A 22,185-nucleotide genomic window follows, 5' to 3' on the forward strand; every position below is an offset into this window, starting at 1 on the left:
ATAATCTGCTGCTGCCTCTCTTTCTAATGACATTTGTTTTCTTATGGGTTCTACATGCTTTACTCTTAATTACTGCTATTTTCCAGAGTTTAACATATTTTTATATCTCCTTTGGGTTGCACATATTTATTAGTTTTATTTGAAAAAAATTTTATGGATCCCTTACGCAAGTACTCTCCTAGATATGTTTGGTTTTGTCTTTGCACTACTGAGAGTGATGTTGGCACCCAAAAGATAATTAATATTTAAAGACTGAAAGGAATTGTTTTCAGGCAAGGGTGGACTGTTGTGGAAAGAATCTGTAAGTATTTATTTGTGGCTAGCCAACACAAACGGAAGTCATATTACTGAAATGTCTAAGAGGATAACAACTGAAGTAAAAAAAAAAAAAACAAAAAACAAAAAACAAAAAACTTCATGAGACTGTAAAAGTAATTAAATCAGAAATAACGTGTCAGGTAAAAGAAGAAATCACAAACATAATGTAAGAATTGCTCAACATACCTAAAGAAAACTTAGGTAAAAAAAGAGGAGCATAGGAAAATGATGGAAACCTTGAATGAACAATGTAGAAAAGAATTATGCGTGAAACAGATTCAAAATGATATTGAGGAAATTAAAAAGTCAATTGAAAGCTGGCAGAACTGCTTGAAAGAGACTGAAGATAGAATTTTAGACTTGAAGAGAAGGTAGCAGCTGGTGATTATAAAAGGAAAGATCTCTTAAAAATAACAAGGAACCAGGATATAACAATTCAGTGGCTGCAAGATGATGCAAAAATAAATTAAGTGGTAAGTATCAATGAAGAAGCAGAAGTCAACACAAATGAAATAAAAAGACTATAGAAGTAATAGCAGAAAACTTCTCTAACATAGGAAAAAGATCTGTTATATAGATAAGTAAGGCATATAGAACTTTATTAGCCATAACCAAAATAAATCTATACTCAGACATATAATCATCAAGATCCCAGAAATTCAGCATAAGAACAGAGTATTAAAAGCTGTTAGAGAAAATAATTATCACCTATAGAGGAAAACCAATCAGAATCATGGCAGACTTGTCAACACAAACCATCGAGTCAAGAAGAATTTGGACTGAAGTGTTTCATATCTGAAAGAAAACAACTTCCAACCCAGATTGATGTACCCTGCCAAACTATCTTTTAGAATTGATGAAAAAAATTAGAGTTCCATGATAAAAGAACAACTGAAGGAATTCATGACACCAAACCAACACTACAGAGAGCTAAAGGATAATCTAGAGAGAGAGAAATGACCATGGTTCCCGGAACAACAGCAGTGGACCATTACCAAATAACACAGGCCATTGAATGAAGGGGAGAAGTGAAGGGCCAACAGCAGAAGGATAGCATGGCAGAGATGAACCAGTGTATGGTGATTGTAACCATTAATGTAGATGGCCTCAGTTCAGCAATAAAAAGAAAACAGTGGATCAAGAAACACAATCTGTCAATATACTGTATGCAAGAAACACATGTAACTTGAAAAGAAATTCATAGATTAAAAATGGGGAGAAAATAATTGTTCCATGGGACGAGAGATCAGAAAAAAGCAAGCCTAGCTTGCTCATCAACTGGAGAATGGATAAGAAACATAAGATTTTTGTATGATGTAAAGCTACCCAGCTATAAAATAGGATAATCTTAAGGCTCTTGTAGGTAAATGGATGCAACTACAGGTCTTTTGCATGGGCGAAACATTTTGAACTCACACAGAAGGAGTTTGTGGGATCCAAAAACAGACAGTGTGAAAGTGATATGGGAGGAAACACCTAGGAGGAGAAGGTGGTAACTACTGTTAATTTCTTATTGTTTTGTCTTGAACTCTTCTAATATTTTCACAATTTTGTTAGGGTTGGTTCTGTTTTGTCTTGTTTTGTTAGAATTTACTGTGTCTAATGGTATGGGCAGCTATTTTGAACATAATGGGATGTATTATGTTTATCATGGTTGGTTTCCTGTTACCTTGTTTTGAAGTCCTGTAATGCTTTCATTCTTTTGTTTAATTGGTTTTGTTCTGTTTGATTTTATTATGTGTGATGATATGAACAGCTGTTTTGAAGAAACCGAGACATTATATTAAGCATTGTTTTATTTCCTGTATCTGGTCTTGAAGTCCTGTAATGCTTTCATTCTTTTGTTTTGATTGGTTTTAGTCTGTTTTCTATTATTTGATTTCATTGTATATGAGGGTATGGACAGCAATTTTGAAGAGAACAAGAGATATTATGGTAGCCATTGTTGATTTCTTATTGTCTTATTTTGAAGTCCCATAATGCTTTCTTTTTTTATTGGTTTTATACTATTTTGTTTTGTTTGATTATCTTGTGTAAAGGTATGCACAACTATTCCAAAGAAAACAAGACACATTATGGTAACCACTGTTGATTTCCTGTTTTCTTGTTGTGAAGTCCTGTGTTGCTTGTATTGTTGCTATTCTGATTTGCTTTTTTCTGTTTTATTTTATTCTTTGAAATAAAAAGAATTTAAAAATATACTAAATATTCTGATTGGGCCTTTGGGTTATAACTAATTTGAATTCAACCTCTGGCTCTGATTTTCTTTGCTTGTGATTTTAAGAGAATGGTGGATACCAGACTATCACAGAAGAGGAAGTGAGTAGCTCTTTGGAGGAATCTGGAAAGATTTTAAAGTGGAGGACTTCCCTGTTTGGAAAGAATTGAAACTGTTGAGTAGAGTTACCACATTCCAGATAAGGATATTTGAATTAGCATGATTGGGTATACTTAATCTAAACATTTACACCTTGATCATCCCTAAAAAATTTGAAATCCTTCAAAATCTAAAACTGGGCAACAATATGATTTTTTGGGTTGGGAATATAGCAGTTAGCTGGTGAAATAAATATTCCCAAATCCAAAACATCCAGAAATCTGAAACACTTCTGGTCTCAGCATTTCAGATAAGGGATATACAATTAGTAGTACTATAATCTTTTTTCTAGAAGTGTTTGCTCTCCCAAAAAATTTCTCCTTACCCTTTAAGACTGAGTTTTAGCTTGTATTGTAGATACTTCTGTAACTCACAGAGAATTTTGAAATAGTAAAGTGTTTCCATTTTTATATTCTATTAGTACCGCATAAATACATCAGTCTCTTAATAAAATCAGACTTACAGCCTTTATGTGCATCATGGTTGGCAGAACAGCAATTTGGCAAGAACAAGGTCTTGTAGACTACAAAGGGAAGGGGAAGGAGACAATATAAACAGGCAGTGCCTGTTATGGTTTGTATCTGGATGTCTCCCAAAAGCCTCATGTGGGGGGGGGGGGCTTTTTGGAAGTGAGTGAATCTGTAGGGTTTGTGATTGGTCCATTGTCTAGTGCTAGGATTGGCAGTGTGGTGTGAGTGTTGCATCTGCCCAGGGTAGCCTGATGCAGTATGAGGGAGGAGATGAGATTTGGTCTTCCCTTTCTGCCCTCTTTTGCCCTTGTTGCTTTCGCTGTCTTCTACTACCATGAACCGTTGCCCTTCTGCCACACCACCCTCCCTTGGAGCCAGCTGTTTATGGACTGAAATGTCTGGAAACTAAGCTTAAATAAACCTTTCCTCCTTTAATTTTGGGTGTCAAATGTTTTGTCCTAGCAATGAGAGAAAATAAAAGAGTGCCTTAACCATATGTATATTTACGTATGAAAAGCACAAGGGAAAGTTCTGGAAAGCCACAGTTTCCAAAACCAGCATCATTCACTGTTGCTTATAGTTATATAAGTTTTTATCAAAATGGTGGTAGACTTACGATTTAATAAGAACTTTTGTTGGGCAGATAAAAAATACAACTGTATTACTTGTACACATCAATTATGAGTTATAAGTTAGTTTCAGAAATGTTAAATTTGATAAAATGTTTCTTAGATAAAAAGAAATTATTCTCACATTCCGTAACATAGGGCTTTCTCCCACATTTTTTATTAAGTATGAAGTATAGACTAATGATTTCATTTTGGCATGTTTATATGTGTAGGTAGCATACTTTGATAATTTCCGACCAGTTACCCTTACCCTTTTTTCCTCCTCATCCCTTACTCTTCTTTTGTTATTCTGTGTTCTGTCTCTGTCTGTGTGTCTCTGTCTGTGTATCTCTGTTCCTTTTTTACTCTCTCCCTTTCCCTCTCCATCTCCCTCATGCTCTCACTTTCATTCTTTCTTCCCCTAGATTTCTCATATGAGAAAAAAAAATGTGGCACTTGACTTTCTGAGACTGGATTATTTCACTTTATATGATGGTCTTTAGTTGCATCCATTTTTCTGCAACTGACATGATTTTATTCTTTATGACCAAATAATATTTTATTGTTGCATATAGTACCACATTTTATTTGTTTGTTTATCTGTTGATGGGGCCCTGTACTGTTTCCATGCTTAGCTATTTTGAAGGGCATTGCAATGAATATGAGCATTCAGACATCTTTGTAGTGTGCTGGCTTTAACTCTTTGGGTATATACAGAGTAGTGGTGTAACTAAATAAAGTAGTACCTCTATCTTTAAGGGTTTTTTTTTTTTTTTTTTTTAGGAAAATGCATGTTTATTTCCAAAATGGCTAGACAAATTTACATTACTACCAACAGTGTAGGACAGCCTTCCTCCTCTTATCCCCACCAGTACTGTTGTTTGGTTTTTTTTTTTTTTTTTTGATTCTTGATAATTGCCATGCTGACTGGGGTGAAATGAAATCTTAGTGTAGTTTTGATTTGCATTGCCCTGATGGCTAGGGATGTTAAAACTTTTTTTTTTATATACTAATTGGCCATTTGTACTTCTTTGCGAAGTGTCTGTTCATTTGCCCATTTAATGATTGGGCAATTTCTTTCTAGTATTTTTTCTTTGCATGCTTTGTATATTTTGGATATTAATCCTCTGTGGAAAGAGTAGCTAGCAAATATTTTGTCCCATTCTGTAGGCTGTCACTTTATTTGATAGTTTCTTTGCCTTGCAGAATCTGTTTTTGAAATATAATCCGTTTAGTTTCTTCTTATTTCTTGTGCTATTGGAGTTCTTTTTTAAAATTTTTTTTTTTTATTTTTTGGTACTGAAGATTGAGCTCACAATCTCCCACTTTCCAGGCAGGTGCCTATGCCACTGAACTAAATCCCCAGCCCATGCTATTGGAGTTATTTTCAAGAAGTTTTGGCCTCTTCCTATGAGTTCAGGTGTTTCTCCTGTGGGTTTTTTTTTCCCCCCTAGAAGTTTCAAAGTTTTTGGTTTTATACCTAGGTCTTAGATTGATTTTGGGTGGATTTTTATACAGGATGAGAGGAAGATTTAGTTTGAGTCATATGGGTATTGATTCTCTCAGCGTCATTTGCTAAAGAAGCTATCTTTTCTCCAAGTATGTATTTGGCTCCTTTGCCATGGGCACTTTATCTCCATTTCATACATAAGAAAAGTGAAGCACAGTGAGCAGTATAGAGCAAAAGGATATATGCGGGAGAGTGACATGATAAAGCAGCATGCCTGTTCCACATGAGTTGATCTGATTGGATGGACTTGTGTGCTCTTAGCATTTTTATTGCTTCTTGTATTTATTTTCTGAAACGAGACTGCTTAGAGAGGACAACCCATCCTGTGGTGAAGTATATGTAACTATCAGCATGTCTCTTCTGGCTTCATTTTGTATTTGTTTCTTTTAGGTCTTTTTTAACCATGAACTGAAGTATTTAGATTTATAAATTAATGTGTAAATATATTTTGAATCAAGTCAGTTTCTAAATTCAGATTTTCTGAAAATAACTTTACCTTTATGGGGGTGACTAATCTAAATTCAGATCCTGGCTCTGCCTTTTGTTTGCCTTGTGACCTTGAGCCAGATATTACATCTCTCACAGCCTTTATTTTCTTAACTCTTTGTAGGACTATATTTGCTTTATGTACATATATATCTCCATTACACATGTGAAAACAACAGAGAAACAGAGAAAGATCTATTTTCCCTTTATTTCCCTCTCAAATGGGAACAGTATATATGAAAGAATTACATGTATGACAGATCATTATATTATTAACAATATCTGTTACCTATACAGAATGTTCATTTAGTGCATTGCTATTCAAAGTGAGGCCTACAGATGAGGTTCATACTGTTTCGTGAAATGAAGGAGTTTGTGCCAGAATGCAAATCAGCTGTATGACTAAGCACAGTGTTTATTTCAATTAACTTTTTTCCCCCTCTTATCACAAGACTTCCTTGATGAAGCAGCAATGTGTTGACTCATCTTCTACCTCAGTCTCCTCATTGGCTAGCCACACTGGTCGCATTAGAGTACTTCAGGGTAATTAGAACAAAGCTCAGTTTATTTACTTTTTTGTTTTTTTGGTTTGTTGTTACATTTAGTGTAAAGATTATTAATTTTGGACTTGGATTCTAGTCTTGTCCTTTTTACTAATTCATGAAGTCTGGAAAGCATTAATCCATTTATAAGGGTTGTGATTCTATTACACATACAACTCTTTACTGTGGCTTACTAAAAATGAAAATTGGGTTAGATAATGTGGACCTCATAGACTTTAACATGCTAATAACCCATGATTTTTCTAATAGTATTTTTTTCCCCTGTCTTTAAAGACACAGTATAGGCCCAGTTAAAGTAGAAGTTAAAGAGGTTGGAGATGTAGCTCAGAGGTAGAGTACTTGTATAACATGCATGAAGCTCTGGGTTTGATCTACAGACCAAAAAAAGGAAAAAGAAATCCTTTATAAACTAGGAAGAGTGAAACACTGTAATACAAATAAGCTTTAAGAAGCTGCTTTTTTTTTTAAATAGGTATTTTACTAAGCTTATATCAACTTGCCAGACGTTGGTGTTTACAGATATATTGATTAATAAAATGGTTTTGTCCTTAAGTAGTATCTTACTGTTTTCAGTTACTATAATAAAATGCCTTAGACTATATTATTTATGAAGAATAGAGTTTTATTTTGGCTGTGGTTCTGAAGGCTGAAAAGATCTGACAGCTTCCCAACTCAGGTACAAAGTGAAGTGGCAGATTGGTATGTATAAATGAGACAGACTGTTGAGTAGACTTGCTAGATAATAACTTGTTCTTGGAGTAACTTATCCAGTCCTGTGAACCTGAACTTACATGAGAAAGGCATTAGTCCATTCATGACCCAGTAACTCGTGATCCAGTACCTCTTGATAGGTCTTACCTCTCAATACTGCTACAATGAGGAATCAGTGTTTTAGCATATGAACTGTTAAGGAATGAACCTCATATTCAAAACACAGTGAATAGTAATCCCCTGGGTGAGATGGACAAGTAAGGAAATACCATCTAAATAAATACATCTGTAAATATGGGAATTAATGTGTTAGAAATATGGACCAAAACTGTGTGAAATAGGCTGTGAAGCTAATTCTCTAGGACAGTGTAAGCATTTTTTTTTTTTTTTTCTGTAAAGATCCAGGTATTTTAGGCTTTGTGGGCCATGTGGTGTCTATTCCAACTATTCACATCTGTTATCGTAGTAAAAAGACAGTCATGTGAATGAAAACATCATTTTCCAATTCCAATTTTCTGGCACGTTAGGTATCCTACAATTCATTTCAGTTTTGATACTAATTGAAGATAGTGCAGACTACAAACTTACAGGCAAAATCTTTCTATCATGACACTAGTTGCCTGGAGTTAGTGCACACAAATTAAGGGAGTCGTACCTTAAATTAAGTAGCCCTACTCATAGGAGATACTTTAAAGTTTTATTTATTTTTATTAATACATATTTTTCTTAAATATTTAAAAAGTAAGATTTCTAAACTGCAGTGCATAATTTCAAGAGAAGTTAAAATGCGCAATGTAAATTAAAAACAGTCAAGATACGTTGTTTTTTTTTTCTGGTTCATGCATTTAGAAGTTTTATCTCGACTCATTTTCTTTATTAAGTTACAGTCTACCAAATGCAGCTCTCTTCCATAACAGTTCTTTATGAGAACTGGTGCTGCTGGCTGGCCTTGCTGCTGCTGCTGCTGCTGCTGCTGCTGCTGCTGCTGCTGCTCCTGCACCTGCTCCTGACTACCTCCAGCAGCTCCCCTCCCTCATTTTTTTTTTTTCCAGTGATGGCAGCTGTCATGATACTGGGTCATTTAGCATGCAGATGAAATCATAATGATGTTCAAGACTGGCTGGTGCTTACTGTGGCAGTCATCAGTCATCTGTCACCAGTTTTGGGTAGAGCACTTGAAAAGGGATTTCTGGACTATAGGCATTCCATTCTTAAAGCCAGCCAAGATTGTGGTGGTGTAGGAATTCAGGTTCAAATAAGAAATAAAATATTGAGTCAGAATAGGATTAAATGGTTACAAAAGTGAGCATTTAGAAGGCCTTTAATCAAGTATAACACTTTAGTGAGCCAGAACTGCCTATTTGAATAGGAATGGGGAAGATTTGGGTTTGCATATAACCCCTGTAGTATCCCTGTGACACAAGGTCGTGGTGTAATCTATAGTTTACATCTGAGGAAACCAAATCAAGTAAGTTCCTAGATTAAGGGGGCAGAAATTTCTGCCAGAGACTGAGACTTTTATTGATTTTCTTTTAATAGACATGATTTCATAAGTTTTATCACAACTGAAGTCATGTGAGTCATAAAGCTGTTCTACACATTGTGGCCTATTTCAAGTCAAACCATGGTGCTTTTTTTCACTAGGAAAAATGTTTTGAGACTGTGTACTTAAATAGTGGCTTCCAGAGAGCTTGTCTACTAGACTGTACTCCTCTGCTTATTTTCTAGTGAAAATATAAATGGCTGTGAATTACACACAGTTACTTTAAACAGAATAAATATTAACACTAATCAGTACTTGAAAGTGCTGTAATTCTGTTGGCAGTGGCAGAAGGTTCATAATGTTTAGAGTCTTTTGCTTTCTTTTTTCTTCCTTCTCTCTGTCTGTCTGTCTCTCCCTGTCTCTCTCTCTCTTCCTCTGTCTGTATTCTTTCCCCTTTAATCCTGGGGATGTACTTCTTCATGGTTAGCACAAAAAAGCCTGGTATGTTTGGAGTGATCAATCTATCACTTAGAGATCTTTGGATATCTGTGAACTCTTAAGTTTTATGACAGTATTTTTGTAGGTCTATTAAAATTTTTGTTCAGCTTTTCAGTCTTCCAGTTGATGCTTTTGCAGTGTGCATATGCCTTCAGATGAAAAAGAGCTTGAATTCTGGGCTTGCCTCTTTTGACCCTACTTGAGGGTCCAAAAAAAAAAGGAATTACTTTTTGTGAATTGATCCATCAACTGTGTCAAGCCTCACTTATCAGCTGGTCTTATTTTAATTGACCTGTTTGCATCAAGGATCTTTGCTGTACTTGAATAAAAGTTTTAACAGGTATACATTAATGTTTTGTTTGTGCATTTTATTTTACTTAACAGTTTCAGGCTCATCTTAATAGCTATATCATTTGCGTACATTAGCAGCATTGGACTTCTCAGCAAACTGGCACTAAGAACCTTAACTTTCCATTTAGGATTCATTGTCAGCTTTTTGTCACTGGGACACAAAATCCAAAACAGCTTAAAAGGAATTTGGCTCACAGTTTTAGGGGATTCAGTTTGTGGTTGGTTGGCTCTAAAGCAGAAATACCATGATGGGGAGTGGTGGGCAGAGGACAGTTCCTTATCTCATGGTTGTCAGGACCAAAAGCACTAGAAAGGAAAGTGATAGGGACCATATATAGTATTGAAGGTCATATCTCCATGACTTATCTAGACATATCTGAAAAGTATACTTTCCTAATCCCCAAGGTGGCTTGCAAACCAGTCAAGTTGATGTGGTTTAATTGAACCACCATATGGTGGATTTGTTTTAGTTGTGAATAGTAGAGTACCTTTTTGATGATGAGAAAAGGAGGCAGGATGAAATAAATCAGTAAGTTGAATTTTGACTTGTTATGAAGTTTTTGAGGTAGGAATAGCACACTTTGAAAGCATACTTAAAGCTGAAAATTCTTAATGCTGTTTTTAAGCTCCTACATAATCTGAAATCTGCATAGTTTTAAATTTCCTGCAATTATTGATTATTCCTTTTTCTTTTCCCTTGTCCTCTGCACTGCAAACACATGGCCTCCTTTTATATTTTGTTGGATGCTGTTCTTATTTTGGGGCTTTGTTAAACGGTATTATTTCTATTCAATAGTTCTCTTTCTTATTTTTCTTACATCTTTTTCTATCTATTTTCTTCATCTCAATAATCTCAGCTAAAATTCTTACTGTTATTTTGTGACCTCTCCAAATAGCACCCTTAATAGCGCTAATAGTTTCTGTATTCTCTTTTTTAGAACTTCTCTTGGTTGCAATCAAATAGTTGTTCATTTGTGATTTCATCTGTCTAATCCTGCAAAGTTTAAGCTTTGTTGAACAATATTTTTTTTCATTGCTGTATTTTGAGCACCTAATGTAAGCTTTACACCACAGTTGGTGCTCAGTAGGTTTTAGGTGTGTAACAATGTATAAATCCATGCATGAATTGATTACTAGGATTACTTGGAATTGCTTTAGTTAATTTTCAGTGCAGAATACAACTTCTCATTCTGTTTCTAATGTTGAATACCACTGACTGAGTAATTTATAAATGATAGAGATCTGTTAGCTTTTGGTTGTGGAGGCTGGAATTCAGAGCGTGCCATTCATTTCTGGGAAAGGCCTTCTTGCTCATTATAACATGGCAGAGGGCATCATGTGGTGAGGACACTGTTTAATTATAATTATCTGCCAGAGTCCCCCTTCCCAACATCATTAACATATCTATGGTTTTGTGGACTAAGTTTCTAACACATGAAATTTGAGTGGCATGTCAACACCATAGCAAATGTCACAAGTTGAGCGGGGAGACTTTAATTCTGCTGCTTACCATTTCTGACCCAGAGTGAGGAGATAAATCTTAAAAATATAAGCAAATAATGACCAATTTTAGGGATCTCTTGTCTTGTGTCATCCCTGGTTACAACATATCATCCCTGGTTACAACATATCAAGTAGTGCCTGTGAAACTATAGTGTCTGTTGCTGAACTAAAATACAGTGAATAGCCTTATATCTGATGCGTACTCAGTCCATTGTATAATATATACATCACCAGGAATCAAACTCATGATCTGCGCTTCAGGCAGCACTTATGCCGCTGAGCTAAATCCCCAGACCCAAATATTTTCTTATATTAGAAATACTCCATTCTTTCTACATTCTCCACTGGTTAGATTTGTAGAAAGATATTCCAGTTTAATTTTGATCATTGTTCTTTGGAAAAGATACAGAAACCAGATAATGGTCACATACTTAAATCTATGAAAAATAGATTCTGTGAGGAAAAATCAAAGAAATCATGTTTAATGGCTTATCTGAAATAATTCAAAGGAATGACTGTTAAATTCCAGTTATGTGAGAAGAGTTTATACTGATTATTTCCTTGAATAAAGCAAGAAAAGTTTAGCTTTAAATTGGGGAATATTTCAGATGAAAGGAAAATATCTTGAGGGTTAAGACTGATACAGATAGAGGCATATTTCAAGAAGATGGTAATATAATTGAAGACCTTTTAAAAGAAATTAAAAAATGCTATATTTCAGTGAGTTACTGACTTTCAAGTGAGTTTTGTCCTGAATTGTTCATAAGTTGAATTTGTTCATAAGTCCAACAAAATGAATGTTACACACCTTTGACACAAATATACATTATAAAGCACAAAAAACTTGATGTTTCATGATCTAGTCCTGAGAATTGTACCAATGATTGAACAATTCATATTATAAGAGACAATGATGTTTATCATCATTTCATGTCCTTTTTTTTCAATTATTTTCACTTTTGTTTCCATGGTTATTGCTTTGCATTTCCTAGAAGTCCCCTCCACATCATCACTGCTTTTCTTTTTGCTTCTGTACTTCTTATTGAGCACCATACTACAGGCTCTGATGGAGCACTGTACTATTATGCAGTACTGTACAGCAAGCACACAGCAGCACAACTGTTACAGTATCTGACAGAGTTACATCCACACTTTGTTTGCATCTATGAATATTTGTAATGTAAGGTCCATTTGTACCTGTGAATGTTTGCAACTCACATGTTCATAAGTTGGTGACTTACTGTCTTAGTGAAAATACGTCCTTTACTGAATAAAGGCAGCTGATTTGGACTAGACCTCTCAGCTATTTCCGGTGGAAATTGTTAGTGCCTAGTTTTTCATAATAATAGTTTCAGTGTGTCATTTATAATTATTTATTCATTATTTTCTCATGCATTTTTTAAGTTTCTACAGAGCAAGCATGTGTGTGTATATGTTCGCGTGAATATATCACACTGTCCCTGCATTTGGTAGTGGTCTGTTTCTTTAGGATGCTATAACAAAATACCATAAACTTGATGGCTTATCAGAAGCAGGGATTTGTTTCTTAGAGTTCTGGAGGCTTGATTTTTAAAAATGATATTTGATCATATTTGAAATTTAAGATAAAACTTACCTCTTTGACCCCAAACTTTTGTAATTTCACATGATTTAGATTCTCAATTATAGTGACAGCAGCAGAAAAGAATTTTGTCGTTGGGACTTCTGCCTCCAAAAAGATTAAGTCAGAGATTTGTGGAGGCTCAGTAATGTTTTCTATTTTAAGTATATTTCCTTAGTGAGAAAAACCCCAGAATATTAAGAGATAACAGTTACCATGATACTGTCATTTAGAGTATTAAAAAACTTGATATAGTTCCTTTTAATGCCCCCCCCCATCCAGTATATAGGCATTAGGTAGAATAAAATGCAGCCTTGGGTACATATTTTTGATTTTGACACACTGGTGTTATGTATTGAATTATCCTTTTTCTTTTCACTGCCAAAATATGTGGTATGTTTGGATGTGATGTTATTTGAAAATGTGTCTTCACAGGCATTTTTCAGTTTAAATGAGGTTAAACCTTCATAGAATGCCATTGACATCTTTATAAAAAGGATAAATTTGTATGCAGAAACATACAGTTTCTAGGGAAGATGATGTGAACATATGTGGAAAAGATGGGTGTCTACAAGCAAAGGAAAAAGGCCTAGAACAGGTCTTTCTGTGCAGCTCTTAAGACAATGGATCAATCTTGTCTTCTTTGACTTGAGATTTGTGGCTTCCAAAATTGCAAGAAAATAAATTTCTATTGTTTAAACCTCTCAGGTCATGATACTTTAATGGCAGGCCTAGCAAATTAATACATATGGTTTCAAATTGTAGTATTCTTTATAATTACTGTGTCTTGGTTTTTAAAGTTTTCTTACGTTTGGTTTTAAAAGTTTTCTTACGTTTGGTTTTAAAAGTTTTCTTACGTTTATTTCATGGACATGTTGGGAATGCTCGAGTAGACTGTAAATGTTTTGAAATATGGTTTATCATTATCTTTATTATCTTTCATTATCTTTCTCTGTGAGATATAAAAATCTGGGGTATAAATAGGAACTAATAGATGAAAACAATTCTTAATACAGAACATAAAATATAGAACCAGGTTAAAAAGTATTCAATTTTAAGCATTTTTCTTAGCTAAATAGTTCCTTCGCATTCTTGTATGTTGTCACATATACATGAAATGTATATATTTTGCGTATGCTTTAAAATTTTTATTTTAAAACAAAGCCACCCATATTATATGAAATTGAGAGTAAAAAGAAAACAAGGTCATCTGTTATTCTACCGCTGAAACACTTGTAATCAATAGTGTTTCTGGGATTTTTCTTTGAGGCTATTATGAGTGCAGAATTTATTTGCATATAAATTTAAACTTTTTAAAGTTAATTTAGGCTGGCGCATTCTAGTGGTTGGCAGTGTTGGAGGCCAGAGCTTGTTTAGCCCATGTGGCTTTAGTCCCTGGAAGAGGACAGAGAGTGAGGGCACGAGGGCCGCTCTTGGGGGCTGCCATGTGAGAAGCACAGCCAGAATGCTCCCTCCAGCACAGCAGTGCACCTTCCTCCGCCCCTTGCCTTCATCCCCACGCCTTGCCTCTCCTGCCAAAGTGCAAAGTCTGCACCATCCCTGGCGGGCTGCCTGACCCCTAGGCCTCCACTTTGTTGGCACAGGCTGGGACAGAGATACTGTCAGCCAATCAAAAGAGAGGAAAAGAAAGTGCTCTAAACTATATAACTGCATGTATATTTAAATGTATAAGATAGAAAATGATATCACAGAGTTTTATTGGATCATTGAACAGAACTGTTTGCAGTATCATTGTTGGAATGTCCACTCTACAAGCTTTAATTTTGTGACTTAAACAATTATTTCTAAGATGGCAATATGTAATCCATTAACTAGTGATTTCCTACTGCGCATTTTTTTATTCTGTAAATCTGTATAACTTGTACCCCTTCACTGTTTTTTTTTTCCTTTCTTTTCTTTTCTCCTTAAATAAAAATTAAAAAAAAAAATTCAGTGATGACAAGGTATGCAAGAGCCACCTTTTCAACTATTGCCCCCATTTCTGGAACCAGAATGGATCTTGGAGAATCTCTGAAGGTTCATGACCTGGCTTTAGAGCAGATTATGAAATTGCATCCAAAGAGCAGGATTTTTCTTTGAACTTGATGTCATGGATTATTTGCTGCCATTTATTTTAGATTTTGATCAAAGAAGTGGCTAAGAAAAGATCAACAGAAACTCAAGAAGAGATTAGTGCTGAAGTGGCTGCAACATGGCAGAATGTGTTCATGAGTTAAATAAAGAGATCAGAAAATTATTAGCCAAGGTGAATCAACTAGGAGCTGAAGGGTATGTGGAACAATCCCAGAAAGTCATGGATGAATAGAGAAAGCACGGGCAAAGAAAAGAGAAGCAGAGGAAGTGTATTGGAATTCTATGCCAGCTTCCAGTTTCCAACAGCAGAAACTTCCAGTGTGTGAAGTCTGCTCTGCTGTTTAGGCCTTCATGATAATGACAGATGACTGGCTGATCATTTTGGGGGTAAACTAAATCTAGGATTTACTGAAATGAGAGAGAAGCTTGAAGAATTAAAAAGAGTTGTAGCAGGAAAAAAGAAACCAAGAATGCCTGAAATGAAAAGAAGAAAAGGGAGAAGCTGAGGCGATCCAATCACATAGCAAGAATCCTAAAAGATCGAGGTTCAAAGTGCATCGCAGACACTGATCTCTTGGTTCATGTCTCAAGAACTCAAGAGAACTGGATCCAAGTCTCAGAGAAACTTCGCCACTGGTCCATTCCAGCAGCCACAGACGCAGTCATCAGCGAAGTCGGCACAGTTCTAGAAATAGGAGCAGAAAGCAGTCCAAGAGGAGATCCTCAGAAGAAAAATTCAGAAACCAAGACTTAGCATCACATGACAGAGAAAAGGAGTTCAAGAGACAGATCACCTCAAGACCCAGACCTAAAAGAGAAAAACCCGTCCTCTGAGAGTGCAGGTAGCAGATCAGAAGACAGGAGGAGCTCTGAAGAGTGCGAAGCAGGTGAGATCTAACTAGCTGTGTATCTACCGTCAATCCTTAAGCTTCCTTTGGAGTCACAGTTTACAGCTGTTCAGGGTAACAGTGAACAGTTCTAGCACCGATCCAAGATTCATCCAGGCTAGACATACAGTATCTGATGATCTGGACTGAATCTGTTTTCCTTGATGAAGCCTAAAACTACATCCATAGTATCTGGTGAACCTGTAATTCAGTTCTGAAAGTGCAGTTTTATATAAGTCACCGCTCTTTTTTTCTTCCAAGTAGGAGTGCTAGTAAAGACTTGTTACATGCCTTGGGACTTTATGAACATTTGTAAGATGCTGTCTTTCTTTCTACTCCAAAGAGGAGCAGCTTTGGGAAGTTTTCTTCTTAATTCCTCCTGTGACTTTTGTATCCCCTCTAATATCTATACTCTGCAGCTGTAAGGGGGTCAGGGAGGCAATACATGTTTTGTTCTGAGGTTCTATTCCCATTATTAATTACTACCTCTTTACAGTTTAGAATTTATACTGGAGTGTGTGCTGGAGAAATTGAAAATACTGGAGGTTTTGACGGTGCCTATTTAGAATTGGAAATTGAGCAGCTGTTGCATTAAATACTTTCGGTTTTTTATTGAAATTTTAAAATCATATTTCGTTTTTTTCTGTTCCTTTCTATGTTCAGGATGTTCTGAGGAGGTAGGGGCAGGGGCTATTTCATAATAAGCACTTGCTTTATTTGGTGTGTGTGGAGTATAAAAACTACATCTTTATTGTAAAAAACAATAATAATATGAAAGAAATAATCATTACCATCAAAAAATAAAGTTAATATATTATCAAAATTTAGATGTTGTGAAATTTGTTTAATTCAGAATGAATACATAATAGCCTATTTAATCAAATAGGCATTTATGTGAAATTTCTACTCTTGGATATTCAGTTTTTTTCAATTATTGACTCATTGCTACAGAGACCCTATTGTACATTAAATATTTCCCTTATTAGGATAAATTTTTATAACTTGAGGTCAAAAGTGAGATTTCTAGTTTAAAGCAATGAGATTTTTATATCTCTTCATATTACATAGTAAAATTCGCTTTATAAATTTGAAATAATTACATACACGTAACTTTAAGAGGCCTAGAGCCTTAATGAAGGGAGCAATGGAGTTTATAACATCTTTTTAAATATCAAAATGGTGATACTGTCTTTCCATTGCACATTGATATATGGACTGATTCTTCCTATTATTTTCTAAATGGTAATTGCTTTGTTTCCAAACCTTTCAAGCAAATATGTAAAAATGTTTGCATGTGAATATAGTTATTTTGAAAATATCTCTGCTGCATAATGTAAGTAATCTATGAGTTGTAGACTTGCTATCCCTCAAAATTATCGTATCTGTTGCCTTACCATTTTTAAGAAAAATAAAAAATAATATTATTTTTTGTAATTTGACAATCTTGTTTGAGCCAAATTTACTGAAAATGTTTTCCAAAAATCATTTTACTTATTAAGGTTTTTACTTCTGAGGTTGAATACTGTGAAGATAGTATACTCAGATTTGTATTAATAATTGTAATTTCTGGCAGGATATCCTTCTGCTTCTAGTGTTACATACATGTATCTTGTATAGTCATATGCTGCATAATGACATTTTGATTGATGATAGCACACAAATATGATTATGGTCTCGTGATTATAGTGAAGCTAAAAAAAAATTCCTATTGCTCAGTGACATAGTAGTCCTTCAAAGTTTTTAGCACAACCCATATTGTGATGATGCTGGGATAAACAAATCTACCAGATATAAAAACATAGCACATACTGATGTACAGTACCTAATACTTGAGAATAAATGACTACTGGTTTATGTATGTATTACAATTCATGTTAGAGTGTACTCCTACTTATAAAAATGTCTACTACCAAACAGTACTCTGTTATTTCAGCAGTGGCTATGTACTTCACATTTTTACTATAACTTTTGATTGCATGAAAAGACCCTTTGGAATGATTATATTAAATCACTAGTGGCAAACCTATGGCTCCTGTGTTGTTTTTCATTAAAGGCAAAAGATCAAATAGGCATTTATGTGAAATTTCTACTCTTGGATATTCAGTTTTTTTCAATTATTGACTCATTGCTACAGAGACCCTATTGTACATTAAATATTTCCCTTATTAGGATAAACTTCTACAACTTATATGAGATGGATTTTCTAAACTAAAACTTCAATGTTCAGTTTGCCAATGATGATGTCACCTGATTATGCAGTTCTCAGAATGTATCCCTGTGATGATGTATTTACTAAGCAGTAGCAGGAGAATTTTCTTGTATCTTTTAAGTTTTTGTGTTTTTTTACTTATTACTAAGTCTTGAAAGTGACCCATTATAATCAAACCAATGGGATGCATCCTTTTACTGATTTCAGAGTGCTGTTTGGCACTGAGGGCATCATGCTTATGAGATACTCCATGTCTTTTGTCTTACTGATAAGCATATTTACAGTAAGATAACTTACTGTAGAATTAGAAAAATATTTTAAATGCATAATCTGACAGAAACAGAACTGAAATAAGAATTAGTCATTCATTTGTTCTTTTACAAGAATAACCTATTAAACTGTTCTTTGATTAAGTTATAATTCAACATTTCTTGTTCTTTCCTCATTGATGTAGTGTGCCAACGCTTTGTATAAAGTGGGCATAAAAATGATTTCATTAATTTTAAATTGAATTAAACTTTAATAAAAGTAACTATGTGGTGGAGCACACTTGTAATTCCAACTCTTGAGAAGGCTGAGGCAGGAGAATCACCATAAATTCGAGGCCAGTCTGGGCCGTGTTAGTGAGTCCAAGGCCAGATTGAACTACATAATGAGACTGTCTCAAAAAGAGAGAGACAGAAACAAACAAACAAACAAAAAAAAAAAAAAAAAAAAACTTGAGATTTTGTTGAGCTCAGTATTTTAAATGAAACGTAGCTTTTAAAGTTAAAATAAGTAAGTTGTAAATGTAACAGATATGCTATTTTAATGACATTTTGAAGTTGGATCTAAGTCTCATTTGCACTTCATTTTTTCGTAAGAGTTCAGATACAAGTGTCTGAATAACTCTTCTCTCTGGTAAATTTGGCGTAGTTCAGTGATTCTGCATCAAGTCACCATTTATTGAATGCTTATCTTTTGAGTGCTGAGGTGAATTAAAACAGTGTACATAGGGGACTGGGGATTTAGCTCAGTGGCATAAGCACCTACCTTGCAAGCAGGCAGTCATGAGTTCAATCCCCGGTACCAATGAAAAAAACAAAACAAAAAAACAGTGTACATAGCTCTTACTCAAATCACATTAATCTACCTGGAGACAGATAATGAAATAGTAACAATTATATAGAGTGGTAACTTTTTTTTTCATAGAGATATGCATCAGATACAAGTTTTTTGGGAAATGTTACTGAATTGAAGCTGTGGATCAGAGAATGTTTTCCTGGAGGAAATAACTCTGTAGGCAAATTCTGAAAGATGAGGAGCTGAGACAAATCCAGAACATTAAAGTGGATGTTTGAAGCATGTACAGCAGCTTAGAGACATTAGGAAACTTGTCTTTTTCTTTGTCTGCTCTCTTTCCACTGCTGGTTTCCTTTCAAAACAACAATAGAATATTTGTTTGTATGCTTACCTTTTTTCTCCAGTACATTTATCTCTACGTCCTTGCCTGGATTCCAGATGCTTATAATTCTTTCAAGCCCTGTGTTCCTCTGTGTTCCTTATGATGAACAAAGAGCTTGACATTCTCCAGGTATTTTGCTTTCAGACCACTTTTCTTTTTTAACGACCTTCTTCAAAAGTGTTTTCAGACTTTAAAATTTGTTTTGTACTTGATTTACTACATTTGTTCCCTTACCTGCTATTGTTGATTAACCTATAGACTGACTGTGTCTCAAGAACTTTTGACAACTAGTGTACAGTTTTCTTTTGTTTTCCGTATCTTCCTTAAGCATCATGGATAATTTCACCTCAAAGGTAAAAGCTTCTTCATGGTTCCTTATTGGTTTATTCTTGTTCCAACAACTTATATTTTTATACCCTGTAGTTGTCAGCATGTACAGTCATTGAGCCTTGGAATTCCTAAGCATTTTCAGTCCTGAGTGCTATAATTGCCTATAATGCTATTCTTTTTTCAACATATTTTTTCATGATCAATTCCAGTAATCTAATTTTGACCCTTATTTTACTGAGGGCTGATAGGATTCTCAGCTCACTGTTGGGGGAAATAAATAAAAATATACTGTGAATAAAGGAAAACAAAGGAGGATGGTGGGAGGAGACCTCTTGTGTAGTGGAGTTACTTGACAACTTCCATGGTTCCCTACTTTTATTAGCCAGCAAAAAAGCATGGGGAAGGGTAGTGCCTGTTTAATAGAATAACAACCACAGAGAATGGGTAGATAAGGAATATATGAATGAGGACCAGATTTTCTTTATACTCAGATGCCTGTATATCCTCATCAGATTGCTCTCTTGCTTCAGTAATGGTGGATTATCAACATTCTGCTAGTGGCCAGGGGTCATGTGGCCTTGTATGCCTCCCTGTTCCTGAGGCAAGGTAATACAGACCTTGACACTGAAACCTGAGTTACATATCCTAATCCCTAATAATATTTGATTTCCTTTGTTTGTTTTGGTTTTTGAGACAAGGTCTCACTGTGTAGCTCATGCCAGCTTTGAACTCACTGTGCAGTCCTTAAACTCAGCAAGCCTTGTGCCTCAGCCTTCCAAGTGCTGGGATTACAAACACGCACCACCATACCCAGCAATAATTGGTTTTTTAAATCTCTTCAACTCATTCTGTTTTTCTACCAAATTCAGTTCCAGTGGATGCTGTTTTATTTATATACACATGTAAGATTCTTTAGCTTATTGGAATAGGGCTCCCTAGAACATACATTTATATGTAAATATACCCCCAGATCCTGGGAGAAAAATGTCACATAATGTCCTATTATGAAACTCCATTGTTTCCCAATATTATGTGGATTCTTAGTGTTTCTCAAAACATTTTTCACCTTTTAAAAATTACACTGTCATTTTAGTAGAAAAAGGAGAAAATATAAAGGAAATAGTTTTAACAAATACTATTGTAGTTCTCTGAGACTTTCCACTCCTTACATTTTAGTATAGTGTAAGATGTTTACTAGTACATATGATGACTTATGATCAGATGTATGTAAGGTAAATTCACATACTATGCATTTAATAATTACTTTTTATTCCACATTCAACTCCTATTTTCAATTTCAAATATATAGGAACCAACACCCTAATACGTGATTTAGAATATTATCAATGTTGTCATAGATGTTACTACCAAGTCATATTTTACTCATCTTCCCTAGAGTAATTAATTTCATGACTCATATACTGATACTCTTTTTTACATGTTGTATGCACATTTTAGCCATTTGTTTTTGTTATAATTAAAAAATAAGGTTATAAAAATGGAATCTTGTATGAAATTTCCTGTGATTTTTTTTTTCTGTTTAGATTTAATGCTATGGAATTGAATTCATTTATTGAATATCTTCCTTAAATCTGGCAGCAGTCCTAGAGATAGGTATTGTTATTATCCACATGTATGAGTAATAAACATATTTCATGTTTAAGTAATTGCCTAAAGTTTTATATCCAATGTCAGTGTCTAAATTTTAATCCAGGAAGTTTATCTAAAGCCCAAAATCTTAAGCATTACGTCATACTTGCATTCTTAGTAATTGGGGCAGAATAAAGTAAAGTTTGATGTCTAGCATCCATGGATATATCCATGTGTGCATCTAACTACTTTCTTTCTGTATGCATTCATTTGTGTTTAAAATGCCAACGGGATTATCTGCAGCAACACTGCATTTTAGATCAAGTGTAGTTCTGTCTTTAAGGAGGTAGTGGCAAATTACTTTGAATCTAATAATGTCCTTTTGAGGCCAATTAACATTTTAGAATAAAGCAAAAATGAGTATAGTTTTAGCCATTCTGGGAACCAGACAGTGCCTGTCTATAGATCATTTCTGAATACATTACTAATGGATGTACTCTAGCAGGAAGAGCAATGACCCGGCATAAAATAATGGTCTGTAGGATGTAATGATATACAAAGAAAGCAGTAAAACATGATGTTAAGTCCAACTATACTTAAAAAATTTACATGGGAAATAGAGTGAGTGTAGAGGAGAGAAAAACAGTAAGCTGAGGATATAGTCCTGTTTGGAGAAGATGTACAGTACTTGCTAATATCAGTCTTGCTTAAGGAAAAATAAATTTGAAACTGCTGATAATAATAATGCCACTTTTACTAAGCATTTACTACATTTAGATACTGTGTAAATATTTTAATTGGATTGTAAGACACACATACATACACAAGTATAAATAATTGTAAAGAAAACTATGAAGCATTTAATATATGCACCCTTAAGGAAATGAAGTAGAACACTGAAAATAAGGAACCATGAAGGTCAACAAGAAATCTTAAATTTGTCTTTATAGATGTTTTTAATGAAAAAATAAATGCTTTGATTTATGACTTTGGTAGTCTTTTTTTGTTGTTAAAATATTTAAACAAAGATACCAAACAGATGGAGCATTAGTGATTACATCTAGTATTTTTTACTTTCCTCCTTGTGGTACAAGTTTGAATTTTCAGAAATAAAAACAAAACCTTGAGGGACACTTGGGAAATGCCAGCATTG

The 22,185-nt window shown here is 34.6% G+C and overlaps 1 protein-coding gene and 1 pseudogene across 9 annotated transcripts in view; both read left to right on the top strand.

Moving 5' to 3' along the window:
* Positions 1 to 15,459, top strand: LOC134472017 (putative RNA-binding protein Luc7-like 2; annotated as a pseudogene).
* The window catches only part of Nbea (neurobeachin), a 673,150-nt gene that overhangs the window by 17,875 nt on the left and 633,090 nt on the right, over positions 1 to 22,185 (top strand). The window lies entirely within an intron of this gene.

This window comes from Cavia porcellus, unplaced genomic scaffold (assembly GCF_034190915.1).
Source record: "Cavia porcellus strain 051 isolate PalLab524CR breed Dunkin Hartley unplaced genomic scaffold, mCavPor4.1 scaffold_21, whole genome shotgun sequence".
NCBI classification, from domain to species: Eukaryota; Metazoa; Chordata; class Mammalia; order Rodentia; family Caviidae; genus Cavia; species Cavia porcellus.